Below are 14,167 nucleotides of genomic sequence, written 5' to 3'. Positions count from 1 at the left end.
CAGCCAGGAGCCGCCAGTCAGCCAGGAGCCGCCAGTGCCGCCAGTCAGCCAGGAGCCGCCAGTGCCGCCAGTCCCAGGGAGCCGCCAGTCTGCAGGAGCCGCCGGGTGCCGCCAGTCAGCCAGGAGCCGCCAGTCAGCCAGAAGCCGCCAGTCAGCCAGGAGCCGCCATTCAGCCAGAAGCCGCCAGTGCCGCCACTCAGCCAGGAGCCGCCAGTCAGCCAGGATCCGCCAGTCAGCCAGGATCCGCCAGTCAGCCAGGATCCGCCAGTCAGCCAGGATCGGCCAGTCAGCCAGGATCGGCCAGTGCCGCCAGTCAGCCAGGAGCCGCCAGTGCCGCCTGTCAGCCAGGAGCCGCCAGTGCCGCCTGTCAGCCAGGTGCCGCCAGTCAGCCAGGAGCCGCCAGTGCCGCCAGTCAGCCAGGAGCCGCCAGTCAGCCAGGAGCCGCCAGTGCCGCCAGTCAGCCAGGAGCCGCCAGTGCCGCCAGTCAGCCAGGAGCCGCCAGTCTGCAAGGAGCCGCCAGTGCCGCCAGTCAGCCAGGAGCCTCCAGTCAGCCAGGATCCGCCAGTCAGCCAGGAGCCGCCAGTCAGCCAGGAGCCGCCAGTCAGCCAGAAGCCGCCAGTGCCGCCACTCAGCCAGGAGCCGCCAGTGCCGCCAGTCAGCCAGGAGCCGCCAGTCAGCCAGGATCCGCCAGAGCCACCAGTCAGCCAGGATCCGCCAGAGCCGCCAGTCAGCCAGGATCCGCCAGTCAGCCAGAAGCCGCCAGTGCCGCCACTCAGCCAGGAGCCGCCAGTGCCGCCAGTCAGCCAGGAGCCGCCAGTGTGCCAGGATCCGCCAGTCTGCCAGGATCCGCCAGAGCCGCCAGTCTGCCAGGATCCGCCAGAGCCGCCAGTCAGCCAGGATCCGCGAGAGCCGCCAGTCAGCCAGGATCCGCCAGTCAGCCAGGATCCGCCAGGATCCGCCAGGATCAGCCAGGATCCGCCAGGATCAGCCAGGATCCGCCAGGATCAGCCAGGATCCGCCAGTCAGCCAGGATCCGCCAGGATCCGCCAGTCAGCCAGGATCCGCCAGTCAGCCAGGATCCGCCAGTCTGCCAGGATCCGCCAGAGCCGCCAGTCTGCCAGGATCCGCCAGTCTGCCAGGATCCGCCAGAGCCGCCAGTCTGCCAGGATCCGCCAGATCCACCAGTCAGCCAGGATCTGCCAGAGCCATCATCCTGCCTGAGCTTCCTCTCAGTCCTGAGCTTCCTCTCAGTCCTGAGTTACCCCTCAGTCCTGAGCTACCTCAGTCCCGAGCTGACCCTCAGTCCAGTGTGGTCCTCTGTTAGGGTTCTTAGGCCAAGGTCGGTGGCGAGGGTTGCAAATCAAAGGACGCTAAGGAGGTGGACAAAGACTATGCGGGAGTGGGGTCCACGTCCAGCACCAAAGCCGCCACCGTGGACAGACGCCCACCCAGACCCTCCCCTATGGGTTTAGGTGTGCGGCCAGGAGTCCGCACCTTTGGGGGGGGGGGTACTGCCACGCCCCGGTCTTAGTATTCTGTGTTCTCTTTATTATTTTGGTTAGACCAGGGTGTGACATGGGTGATTCATGTGGTTTGTTTTGTCTAGGGGTTTTTGTAGTTATGGGATTGTGTTTAGTTAAGTATTCTAGGTAAGTCTATGGTTGCCTGGAGTGGTTCTCAATCAGAGGCAGGTGGTTATCGTTGTCTCTGATTGGGAACCATATTTTGGCAGCCATATTCTTTAGGTCTCTTGTGGGTGATTGTTCCTGTTTCTGTGTTTTGCACCAGTTCGGACTGTTTTCGGTTTTCCACGGTTTCTTATTTTGTATTATACATTGTTCAAGTTATCATCTTCCTTAAAGATGTTTATAAATAACCAAGCTGCATTTTGGTCCGCCTCTCCCTCCCAGGAAGAAAACCGTAACACTAACTCATTCTCTTCAAGGGAAAGAGAGCGTCCCTGAGGGGAAATGTGTTCTGTTCACTAAGATGCTCTTTTCTTTGTTATAGGACGAGGCCAAGTTCATCCGTACCTATAATGACTTTGTGGACTACCTGAGTGACCCTTCCAAGCGGAATGACATTGAAAGGGAGCTGGCTGAGGCAAAGGTGCGTTCATTAACCCTTTCAAGTCTCACTGAATTCTTCCACATGCATATTTTATACATCACAGTAGCTGATCTATATGAAATCATTTTATATTTTCTCCAAACGTGTTTTCTTGTCCTAGATCCATCATGTGAACATGATAGATGTCCTCTTGAGCTGGTGCTGTTTGGGATGATGACAGCTCAGAAGTCCCTGATGGTGGTAAGTAGCATCTCACTGGTACATGTTTTGAAATCTCTCTATTAGCAGTTTCACTTAAATTGCTCTTAAATTGCTCTATTCTCTCCTCTTTTCCCCTCCTTTGTTTCCTTTAGCACCCTGGTGGGTTCGTGGAGCATCTGTACGCTCTCCTGTACTCCTTCCTGCCCACTGCTGCCAACATGGAGCCAGAGGCTGACATATACCTTCTGCTGATCAATGTAAGAGTCAAGAGGTTACTTCCTGTTTACTTCCATATTCTTAGTGTACTAACTTTTATTTATTCATGGTTAACCAGGTTCCAATGCCATTTTAGGGGGAGTATTCCTAATTCTCTCTCCTCTTGATAAGCTAGTAACTCAGAGACATTTTCTATGTGTTGTGTGGTGTTCTCTTCAGGGCGGGCTGATGGCTCTGCTAGATGACATGTTTGGCCAGCAGCTGGCCTGGTACTTTAACCCAGCCTCCTGGAGTACCACTTGGAGAACTTCATGGCCAGCATGTAGTCCTACTGCAGGGACCACACTCCTTTCTCCTTCTCTCTCTCTTTTGAAGGAATTGAGGACTTGAAGTGCTTTGTTGAACCCTGATTAGTTTACACCCATTAATTTAATGTATTCTCTTGTTTTCTCTCCCCACAGGATTCTTGTGACTTTGCCACCCAAGAGGGATCGAGACACCAATGCACTACATTACATGTCAATTAAAAATGTGGTTGTTGTGTTATCCTGTTGTGCGCCTTGAGTGTCAGTCCCCTTATGCCCATTATTCCAATATTTCTGAGCTCTGAATTGACACAATGAACACTTTTGCAAAGATGTTCAGTTAAAAATAAGAGTATGAATGACAATAAATGTATGACTTGGATTGTATGCATAAGTGTAGTAAAAAATATCGCTCAGCGTGGGGACTTCTGGTGTTAGGAAAGTATCCGTTATAAGTCTCCATGGCACGCATCACTTCATTGTCTTGTTGGTAATAGTGAAAATGCATGACAGTCCGCATTGTAATGGTCTAATAGATGTTCTTTTTGTTTCTCACATTAAACAGACAATTGAGAACGGAATTGCTTACACTTGTACCTATGACGCACAGACACACTAAAGCTGTACAGTGAGTTATAAAGTCAGTTTCAATTATACATATACATATATATATATATACAATCTTGGCTATTTGCATATGTATGACCGTCCAAACTTGACCCCACACACATACACACACATTAATGCTAATCTCTCACACACAACAAGACACTGAATGAGCATTTTATTCCAAGTGAGTTTGAATTAAGACCCGAAGAATGAAATCAATGTGTGGATGTTGATTGGACAATGTATATGTGCTTTGCAGAAGCCATTTTTTTGCATTCCCTGTCGCGTGTATTTTACTGGAGTATGATCAGATTGCTTTGTTTATACCAGAATGAAGATTTGAACTGAGAAACTATGCCGATTATAGCTATTTTTTATTCAAATAAGGCAATGTTTATATGACCCCTTTCAAAGAGTCGCTCATTTATCACTTTCTTGCAGATATACAATGCCTTCAGAAAGTACCCCTTAACTTATTCCTCATTTTGTTTTCTTACAGCCTGAATTTCAAATGGGTTAAATTATAGTTTCATCATCTCACCCAGCTACAGACAATACCCCATAATGACAAAGTGAAAATATATTTTTATTTTATTTTTCTCAAATGTATTAAATTAAATACAGAAATATCTAATTGACATAAGTATTCACAATACAATTAAAGCTATGAGTCTTTCTGGGTAAGAGCTTTTGCACCCCTGGATTGTACCATATTTGCAATATCACAATATATACAGTACCAGTCAAAAGTCTGGACACCTACTCATTTATAGGTTTTTTCTTTATTTTTACAATTTTTTTACATTTTAGAATAATAGTGAAGAGATCAAACTATGAAATAGCACAATTGGAATCATGCCGTAAGCAAAAAAGTGTCAAACAAATCAAAATATATTTGAGATTCTTTGAAGTTTACCATCCTTTTCCTTGATGACCGCTTTGCACACTCTTGGCATTCTCTCAAACCTTTTCATTAGGTCGTCACCTGGAATGCATTTCAATTAATAACCTCTTTGGGATAGGCGGCACGCAAATGTCTCAACTGGCCAATTGCCAGGGAAAATGCAGAGCGCCAGATTCAAATAAAATTCAAACTTTCATTAAATCACACATGTAAGATACCCAATTAAAGTTACACTCGTTGTGAATCCAGCCAACATATCAGATAGCACCAGCAGTAAACAAAGGGGTTAGCATATTTCAACCTGCAGGCGCTACACAAAACGCTGAAATAAAATATAAAACATGCGTTACCTTTGACGAGCTTCTTTTGTTGGCACTCCAATATGTCCCATAAACATCACAATTGGTCCTTTAGTTCGATTAATTCCGTCCATATATATCCAAAATGTCCATTTATAAAGCGTGTTTGATCCAGAAAAAAACAGCTTACAAAGAAGCAACGTCACTACAAAATATTTCAAAAGTTGCCTATAAACTTTGCCATTTTCCAGCCAAGGAGAGGTGTCACAAAAGTCGGAAATAGCGTTAAAAGTAATCACTTACCTTTGATGATCTTCATCTGATGGCACTCCCAGGTCTCCATGTTAGACAATAAATGTTCGTTTTGTTTGATAAAGTTAATCTTTATGTCCAAAAACCTCCTTTTTGTTCGCGCGTTTAGTCCAGTAATCCAAATGCACAATTGGCGGGCACAAAGTCTAGACGAAAAGTCAAAAAAGTTCCATTTGAGTTCGTAGAAACATGTCAAACGATGTTTCTAATCAGTCCTTAGGGTGTTTTTATCATAAATATTCACCAATGTTTCAACCGGACAGCAGCATTCCCCAAGGGAGGATGACTTTCACTTCAGCAGTAATAAATTCATGAACTTTTTGAGGAAGAAATCTTGATCATTAGAAAGCAAATTACGGACTCCTCTTTAAATCTGCGTATTCCTCCAAAGCTCAGTTGTCCTGAGTCTGCACAACTCTGCCATGACCTAGGATAAAGGGAGACACTCAAGTGTTTTAGTACTATATCTCTTAACACAATGATGAAAATAATCATGGCTTCTAAACCCTCAAGCTGCATACTGGACCCTATCCCTACTAAACTACTGAAAGAGCTGCTTCCTGTGCTTGCCCCTCCTATCTTGAACATAATAAACAGCTCTCTATCCACCGGACGTGTACCAAACTCACTAAAAGTGGCAGTAATAAAGCCTCTCTTGAAAAAGCCAAACCTTGACCCAGAAAATATTTTAAAAACTATCGGCCTATATCTAATCTCCCGTTCCTCACAACATTTTTTATAAAAAGTTGTTGTGCTGCAACTCACTGCCTTCCTGAAGACAAAAAATGATTCAGTCTGGTTTTAGACCCCATCAATAGCACTGAGACTGCACTTGTGAAGGTGGTAAATGACCTTTTAATGGCGTCAGACCGAGGCTCTGCATCTGTCCTCATGCTCCTTGACCTTAGTGCTGCTTTTGATACCATCGATCACCACATTCTTTTGGAGAGATTGGAAACCCAAATAGGTCTACACTGACACGTTCTGGCCTGGTTTAGATTGTATCTGTCGGAAAGATATCAGTTTGTCTCTTTGAATGGTTTGTCTTCTGACAAATCAACTGTACATTTCGGTGTTCCTCAAGGTTCCGTTTTAGGACCACTATTGTTTTCACTATATATTTTTTACCTCTTGGGGATGTCATTAGAAAACATAATGTTAACTTTCACTGCTATGCAGATGACACACAGCTGTACATTTCAAGGAAACATGGTGAAGCCCCAAAATTGCCCTTGCTGGAAGCATGTGTTACAGACATAAGGAAGTGGATGGCTGTAAACTTTCTACTTTTAAACTTGGACAAAACAGAGATGCTTGTTCAAGGTCCCAAGAAACAAAGATATCTTCTGTTGAATCTGACAATTAATATTGATGGTTGTACAGTCGTCTCAAATAAAACTGTGAAGGAACTTGGCGTTACTCTGGACCCTGATCTCTCTTTTGACGAACATATCAAGATTGTTTCAAGGACAGCTTTGTTCCATCTGCGTAACAATGCAAATATCAGACATTTTCTGTCCAAAATTGATGCAGAAAAATGAATCCATGCTTTTGTTACTTCTAGGTTAGACTACTGCAATGCTCTACTTTCCGGCTACCCGGATAAAGCACTAAATAAAGTTCAGTTAGTGCTAAATACGGCTGCTAGAATCCTGACTAGATCCCCAAAAATGGATCATATTTCTCCAGTGCTAGCCTCCCACACTGGCTTCCTGTTAAGGCAAGGGCTGATTTCAAGGTTTTACTGCTAACCTACAAAGCATTACATTGGCTTGCTCCAACCTATTTTTTCGATTTTGTCCTGCTGTACATACCTACACATATGCTACGGTCACAAGACGCAGGCCTCCTAATCGTCCCTAGAATTTCTAAGTTAACAGCTTTATTGAAGACTCATCTCTTTAGTAGGTCCTATGATTGAGTGGAGTCTGGCCCAGGAATGTGAAGGTGAAGGAACGGAAAGGCACTGGAGCAACGAACCACCCTTGCTATCTCTGCCTAGCCGGTTCCCCTCTCTCCACTGGGATTCTCTGCCTCTAACCCTATTATAGGGGCCGAGTCACTGGCTTACTGGTGCTCTTCCATGCCGTCCCTAGGAGGGGTGCGTCACTTGAGTGGGTTGAGTCACTGACGTGATCTTCCTGTCTAGGTTGGTGCCCCCCCTTGGGTTGTGCCGTGGCGGAGATCTTTGTGGGCTATACTCGGCCTTGTCTCAGGATGGTAAGTTGGTGGTTGAAGATATCCCTTTAGTGGTGTGGGGGCTGTGCTTTGGCAAAGTGTGTGGGATTATATCCTGCCTGTTTGGCCCTGTCCGGGGGTATCATCAAATGGGGCCACAGTGTCTCCTGACCCCTCCTGTCTCAGCCTCCAGTATTTATGCTGCAGTAGTTTATGTGTTGGGGGGGCTAGGGTCAGTCTGTCATATCTGGAGTATTTCTCCAGTGTCCTGTGTGACTTTAAGTATGCTCTCTCTAATTCTTTCCTTCTCTCTCTCTCTCTCTCTCTCTCTCTGTCTCTCTCTCTCTCTCTCTCTCTTGGGGGACCTGAGCCCTAGAACCATGCCTCAGGACTACCTGACATGACGACTCCTTGCTGTCCCAAGTCCACCTGGCCGTGCTGCTGCTCCAGTTTCAACTGTTCTGCCTGCGGCTATGGAACCCTGACCTGTTCACTGGATGTGTTACCTGTCCCAGACCTGCTGTTTTCAACTCTCTAGAGACAGCAGGAGCGGTAGAGATACTCTCAATGATCAGCTATGAAAAGCCAACTGACATTTACTCCTGAGGTGCTGACTTGTTGCACCCTCGACAACTACTGTGATTATTATTATTTGCCCATGCTGGTCATTTATGAACATTTGAACATCTTGGCCATGTTCTGTTATAATCTCCACCTGGCACAGCCATAAGAGGACTGGCCACCCCTCATAGCCTGGTTCTTCTCTCGGTTTCTTCCTAGGTTCTGGCCTTTCTATGGAGTTTTTCATAGCCACCATGCTTCTACACCTGCATTGCTTGCTGTTTGGGGTTTTATGCTGGGTTTCTGTACAGCACTTTGAGATATTAGCTGATGTACGAAGGGCTATATAAATACATCTTATTTGATTTTTGCCAAGGAAAGTGTAAAGGACTGAGGGAAATTAAAATGGAAAATACATAGAAAGGAACATGGAAGAACCTCAAAGAACATTGAATGTTCAAGATTATGTAGCATCAAACATAACATCAAAATGCATCTTATATTCCTGCTCTGACAGAAAAACCACATGATTCCAACTTACATTTTATGTGAAATCATGTGAAAACATGTTTTGGAACACAACGTGATCACAGTTTCACATGTGTAGTTTAATGTAATCACATGTTGCTTTAAACGTTATCATATTATCTTCACATAAGATTACATGAAAACATGTTTTTGGAACACTTCCCGTGTTCACGTGAAATGTATCTGTTTTTTGCATATCTGACTGGATAGGATGGGTGATTCAGCAAAGGACAGAGCAAAGCTGACCAGCAGCCAACAGGAGATGTGTGTCCCTGACAAGCAGGCCACCAAACGCCCCTGCAGTTCAACACTCAAGGATCTTAATAATGCTTTAAAATGCACATGTACGATTGTGCATGTGTAATGGGTTGAAAACAATGTCACTTAAAACGGACACAGATTTATTATTTATTCCCCCCCCCCCAATTTGTTTATGTATTTGTCTTAATGAATCTAAATGGTATTTTCTACATACTTTCACGTTAGCAGTCCATCAGGCCAATAGATGGCGCTGTTGCACTGTTGTAACAGGAGAAACAGCAAGTTCTGGTCAAGCGCTCAAGGACCAGAACTTTATAGAGGTAAACTGTGTCTGTTCGTTTTACTATTACAGGTATGTAACAGAACTTCTAAACGTTCAAATATATAATAATAATAACATGCTATTTAACAACTTTGTCCAGATATTATCACGTTAGGAAAGGTTTTGTGTTGGCTTTGTGTCGAACTGAGTGAGAGAAGAATGTGATTTACATTGAGTGAGAGTATATGTTAGCTTGATGCTAGCTGAGGTAAAAAAAAAAAAAATACGAGTCACAGAGACTATGTTTACTGAGTAGCTTACTTGTACTGGATTTTGTCTAGGAGATGTTTTTGTAAAGAATCCATTTGTTAGGGATTTCTGAGTTGGTTTTACATGTTATTGGTTGTTTTGTGTAAAATTGTGCTCACTAGCTGGTAAACTGGCCAGGCACACTCAGTCTGGTGGACTTTTAGTGCATACAGTGAGAGAGAGACGATGCCACTATCTTAAAGCTGAATGTATTGTTGTCACTTTTCTATAGAGGTAGCGGTATATAGAAAAACATTCAGTTATTTATCTTTTCATATATAGGTGTTTCTATTGTATGAATGTGAAATACATTGTTGTTTTCATGTGAAACCATACACTAAGACAGGGTTATTTGTGGAACATTTTTGAATTCTGCTTAGGTAAAGTGCATTTATGTTACGTAATTTAAAGTGTACACTTGTTTGATGTGAATATTTTCAAAGTACTAACAAGAAAATAGCCAATTGAACAAGAGAAAAAAAAACATTCTTCAGAATAAAGAAAGCGCCAGAACTTTGCAGACGTAAACTTGTGTCTGTTCTTTTTACTATTGCAGGCCACCTCAGCTACACATGTACTCTGTCTGCACACGCATCCACGCATGCACATACACACAGACAAACACACACTAATGTTCTCTCTCATTTGTCAGCAGTTCATCGTGGCCCTGTTGTTTGCCTCCTTCACCAAAGCTCTGTCAGAGACCTACATGAAGAGTGCCATCACTCAGAGAGACACTTTGACCTGTCCAGCTCTCTCATCGGACTCATAGACGGCAGCTTTGAGATGGGTATCAACAATAACATTGAGTTTCTTGAGAATCCATGTAGTAAAAACCAGATACAGACTACAGTATGATCCATTTTTTTTGTGGTTCAATCAGACTCTGCTCTCAATACTGTCCAGTTTTATAGTTGTTCCTATTAATTGATTGACTGGCGTTTGTCCATGACTCTCATGTGATGCTATGTGGTTGCAGACGAGTATCCAAACTGATATGCCATTTTTAGTTGTTTTTTTTAAACAGTGTTTATAATTTGCGATTCCTGGCGACTGTAGTGTTGTGGTTTCTTACAGGTAACCTGCTGTTCCTGGCTGTGGTCTGTCATTTTGGGGCGAAGCTGCACCGGCCCAGGCTCATTGCTATGGGCTGTTTCATCATGGCTGTAGAATCCTTCCTCACATGCCTGCCACACTTCTTCATGGGACGGTAAAAACAACTGAAATACTGGTTAAACTTGTACTTTTAGAGATACTCTATTGCGGAGGATAGTTTCACTTTAGAAATAAAGAAATGTCGATTAATCTCAGTTAATTTAGAACTAAAGTTTTGCGTAATTGGTCAGCTGCTTGATTATGTTTTGGGGCCATACATGTTAAGAGAAGGGATTAAGAGATGCTTTAACGGTGATGTGGTAAAGCTGGACCCAGGTGCAGAGAAGAGACCAGAAGATGAAGCAGTGGTTCCAACCAGTGTCTCCACCCCTCAAGGGCCCACTTAACTGCCAAGAGCTCCCGGTTAGCTACATCGTAGTTGCCTTCCGGTGGTCAAGAACCGCTTGGAGAGAAAGGCGCATAGGTGAAGTTTCTTGTCCTCCTCGTTCTGCTGTGAAAGGACCGCCCCAGCTCCGGTATCCGAGATGTCCACCTCTACCACAAAGGGGCAAGTAGGATCAGGATAAACGAGGATGGGTCCGGAGGTGAAACGTCCCTTGATCTCTATGAATGCCCTGTCAGCCTCGGGATTCCTGCAAAAACCTGCTTGAGTGAGGTGGGATAGGGCCGTATATGTTCCGGGGGTGTTTTTGGAGAAGATCAGGATGTCGTCGAGGTAAACAAAAACGAACCGATTCAACATATCCCTAAGAGTGTCATGGATCAGTGCCTGAAAGACTGCCGGTGAGTTCCATATTCTGAAGGTCATGACTAAATACTCAGTGACCTCTAGGGGTGTTAAAGGCAGTTTTCCACTCATCTCCCTCCCTGATTCTCACCAGATTTTAAGTGTTGCAGAGGTCCAGTTTGGTGAAGAGTTGGGCTCCTATGGCCAACTCCAAGGCGGCGGACATCGGGTAGGGGTAACGATTCTTGATCCTAATTAGAGGTCGACCGAGTTTTCATAACAATCGGAAATCTGCATTTTTGGACAACGATTTGTCCTATATATATATATATATATATATATGTATGTGTATGTATGTATGTATGTATGTATGTATGTGTATGTGTATATATGTATATATGTATGTATGTATGTATGTATGTATGTATGTATATATGTATATGTATATATGTATATGTGTGTGTGTGTGTATGTATGTATGTATCTATACTGTTACCTGGCAATAGTAAAGTGCCTATAAGAACATCCAATAGTCAAAGGTATATGAAATACAAATGGTAGAGAGAGAAATAGTCCTATAATTTCTATAATAACTTCAACCTAAAACGTCTTACCTGGGAATATTTTGACGACTTGTGTTAAAAGGAACCACCAGCTTTCATATGTTCTCATGTTCTGAGCAAGGAACTTAAACGTTAGCTTTTTTTACATGGCACATATTGCACTTTTACTTTCTTCTCCAACACTTTGCTTTTGCATTATTTAAACCAAATTGAACATGTTTCATTATTTATTTGAGGCTAAATGGATTTTATTGATATTAAGTTAAAATAAAAGTGTTCATTCAGTATTGTTGTAATTGTCTTTTGTTTAATTTTATCGGCCGATTCAACGGTGTCTGCTTTTTTTGGTCCTGCAATAATCGGTATCTGCGTTGAAAAATTATAATCGGTCGACCTCGACAAGGTGCCATTGAACAACACAAACCTTTTGCTTTTCGACTGAACGAAACTCCATCTTTTCCCTGTATGAAGAGTATTTTGTATATTCACCACCAGGGCTGGGGTCAATTCAGTGAATCTTTTAATTCAAATCTGCCATCATTTATTATGAAGACTTTTCATTTTACTGAACTAACTGAATTAAAGTCAACCCTGATCACCATAACAGCTGTACAGTGGTAATTTGACAGGATTGTGAGAGAAAGCAAAACATACATGTAAATTAGATAGTAACAACAATAAATCCAGTACTGTATAGCTATTGCTGTATAAAAACTACATCTATGCCTTATAAATCCCAATGTTGTGCAACTGACTGGCTGTGGAAACGTTGCAAAAATATTTTTTACATTGTTTCCACCTTTCTCAGGTAATTAACCTACCGTTCTACCTCTAATGTTTTGACAGTGTATCTCCGATAGTTTCTCCGATTTTTCAGCTCAACTCAGCTTCCTTGCATGACATCATCATACACGATGGAATCTCTTCAAACAATATCCCGTTTGCTTTAGAGATCACATACACTTTTATTTTAAAGTGCTGTACACGGAATCCCTCATTGTATTCATGCTATTCCATATCATAACGCTCGGCCCATTCTCATTGCAAGCCATGCTAGGCAGTGTTGCCCTCTAGTGATTGTTTGGAGATACAGCATGTATTATTTTATCATTAGTCATCATGGGTTGTGGTTAATTCCATTTCAATGCCAGTCAATTCAGAAACTAAACCAGATTCAAATTACACATGTTCCTCATTGAAAAACATTGTACATAATTGGAATTTCAAGGTACTTTCCTGAATTGACTGGAATTTAAATGGAATTGACCTCAAACCTGAGGTTCATCAACCAAAGGTTTACTCAGCTGGAAAGAGAAACTGAGACTGAGGAATATATATTTATTTTTTTAGCACACAATGGGAAGTAAATGTTATTGTCACTTTTCCTAATTAAAATATAATTCATGTGTGAGTATGTGTGTATATACAATATATATAATTCACTGAACATAAATATAAACGCAACATGCAACCATTTCTAAGATTTTACTGAGTTACAGTTTATATGAGCAAACCAGTCAATTGAAATAAATTCATTAGGCCCTAATCTATGGATTTCACATGACTGGGAATACAGATATGGGAATACAGATACTTTCAAAGGGGTAGTGGCATGGATCAGGACACCAGTCAGTATCTGGTGTGACCACCATTTGCCTCATGCAGTGCGACACATCTCCTTCACATAGAGTTAATCAGGCGGTCGATTGTGGAATGTTGTCCCACCCTCTTCAATGGTTGCGTGAAGTTGCTGGATATTGCCGAGAACTGGAATGCGCTGTCGTTAATGTCAATCCAGAGCATCCCTAACATGCTCAATGGGTAACATGTTTTGTTAGTATGCAGGCCATGGAAGAACTGGGAAATTTTCAGCTTCTAGGAAATGTGTACAGATCCGATAACATGGGGCCATGCATCACATGAGGTGATGGCGGTGCAAATTGCCAAAGATAAAATGCAATTGTGTTTGTTGTCTGTAGCTTATGCCTGCCCATACCATAACCCCACCAGCACCATGGGGCACTTGCTGTTTACAGCGATGACATCACTAAACCGCTCGCTGTCTGCCATCTGCCCAGTACAGTTGAAATCGATTCATCCATGAAGAGCAAACTTCTCCAGCATGCCAGCGGCAATCGAAGGTGAGCATTTTCCCACTGAAGTCGGTTACGACCCAAAATGCAGTCAGGTCAAGACCATGGTGAGGACGACGAGTTTGCAGATGAGTTTCCTTGAGATGGTTTCTGACAGTTTGTGCAGAAATTCTTCAGTTGTGCAAATCCACAGTATCATCAGCTGTCTGGGTGGCTGGTCTCAGATGATCCCGCTGGTGAAGAAACTGGATGTCGAGGTCCTGGGCTGGCGTGGTAACACGTGGTCTGCGGTTGTGAGGCTTAATTGGACGTACTGCCAAATTCTCTAAAACAACGTTGGAGGCGGTTTATGGTAGAGAAATTAACATTCTATTCTCTGGCAACAGCTTTGGTAGACACTCCAGCAGCCGCATGGCAAATTGCCCGCTCCCTTAAAACTTGAAAGATCTGTAGCATTGTGTTGTGTGACAAAACTGCACATTTTAGAGTGGCCTTTATTTGTCCCCCAGCACAAGGTGCACCTGTGTAAGGATCATGGTGTTTAAATCAGCTTCATGATATATTTTCAACCACTCCAGAAATGTCTTGTTAACAAACTATAGTTTTGGCAAGTTGGTTAGGACATCCACTTTGTACATGACACAAGTAATTTT

General features: G+C 43.3%; 2 long non-coding RNA genes across 3 annotated transcripts; both read left to right on the top strand.

Moving 5' to 3' along the window:
* The first annotated feature begins 1,659 nt into the window (after positions 1–1,659).
* LOC135537182 (uncharacterized) lies at positions 1,660–3,755 on the top strand. The gene is made up of 4 exons (XR_010455140.1): positions 1,660–2,109; positions 2,231–2,310; positions 2,424–2,528; positions 2,949–3,755. It is a non-coding gene; the product is annotated as an uncharacterized LOC135537182 (long non-coding RNA).
* A 3,271-nt stretch (positions 3,756–7,026) lies between these two features.
* LOC135537181 (uncharacterized) lies at positions 7,027–11,687 on the top strand. 2 transcript variants are annotated; one of them, XR_010455139.1, is made up of 3 exons: positions 7,027–8,796; positions 9,671–9,805; positions 10,093–11,687. It is a non-coding gene; the product is annotated as an uncharacterized LOC135537181 (long non-coding RNA). The 2 variants fall into 2 exon arrangements; XR_010455138.1 differs by having other exon boundaries at positions 9,668–9,805.
* Positions 11,688–14,167: the final 2,480 nt, after the last annotated feature.

Source organism: Oncorhynchus masou, unplaced genomic scaffold (assembly GCF_036934945.1).
Source record: "Oncorhynchus masou masou isolate Uvic2021 unplaced genomic scaffold, UVic_Omas_1.1 unplaced_scaffold_7205, whole genome shotgun sequence".
Lineage (NCBI taxonomy): Eukaryota > Metazoa > Chordata > Actinopteri > Salmoniformes > Salmonidae > Oncorhynchus > Oncorhynchus masou.
The sequence above is the reverse complement of the archived record's forward strand: the minus strand, read 5'-3'. Positions and strand labels throughout refer to the sequence as shown.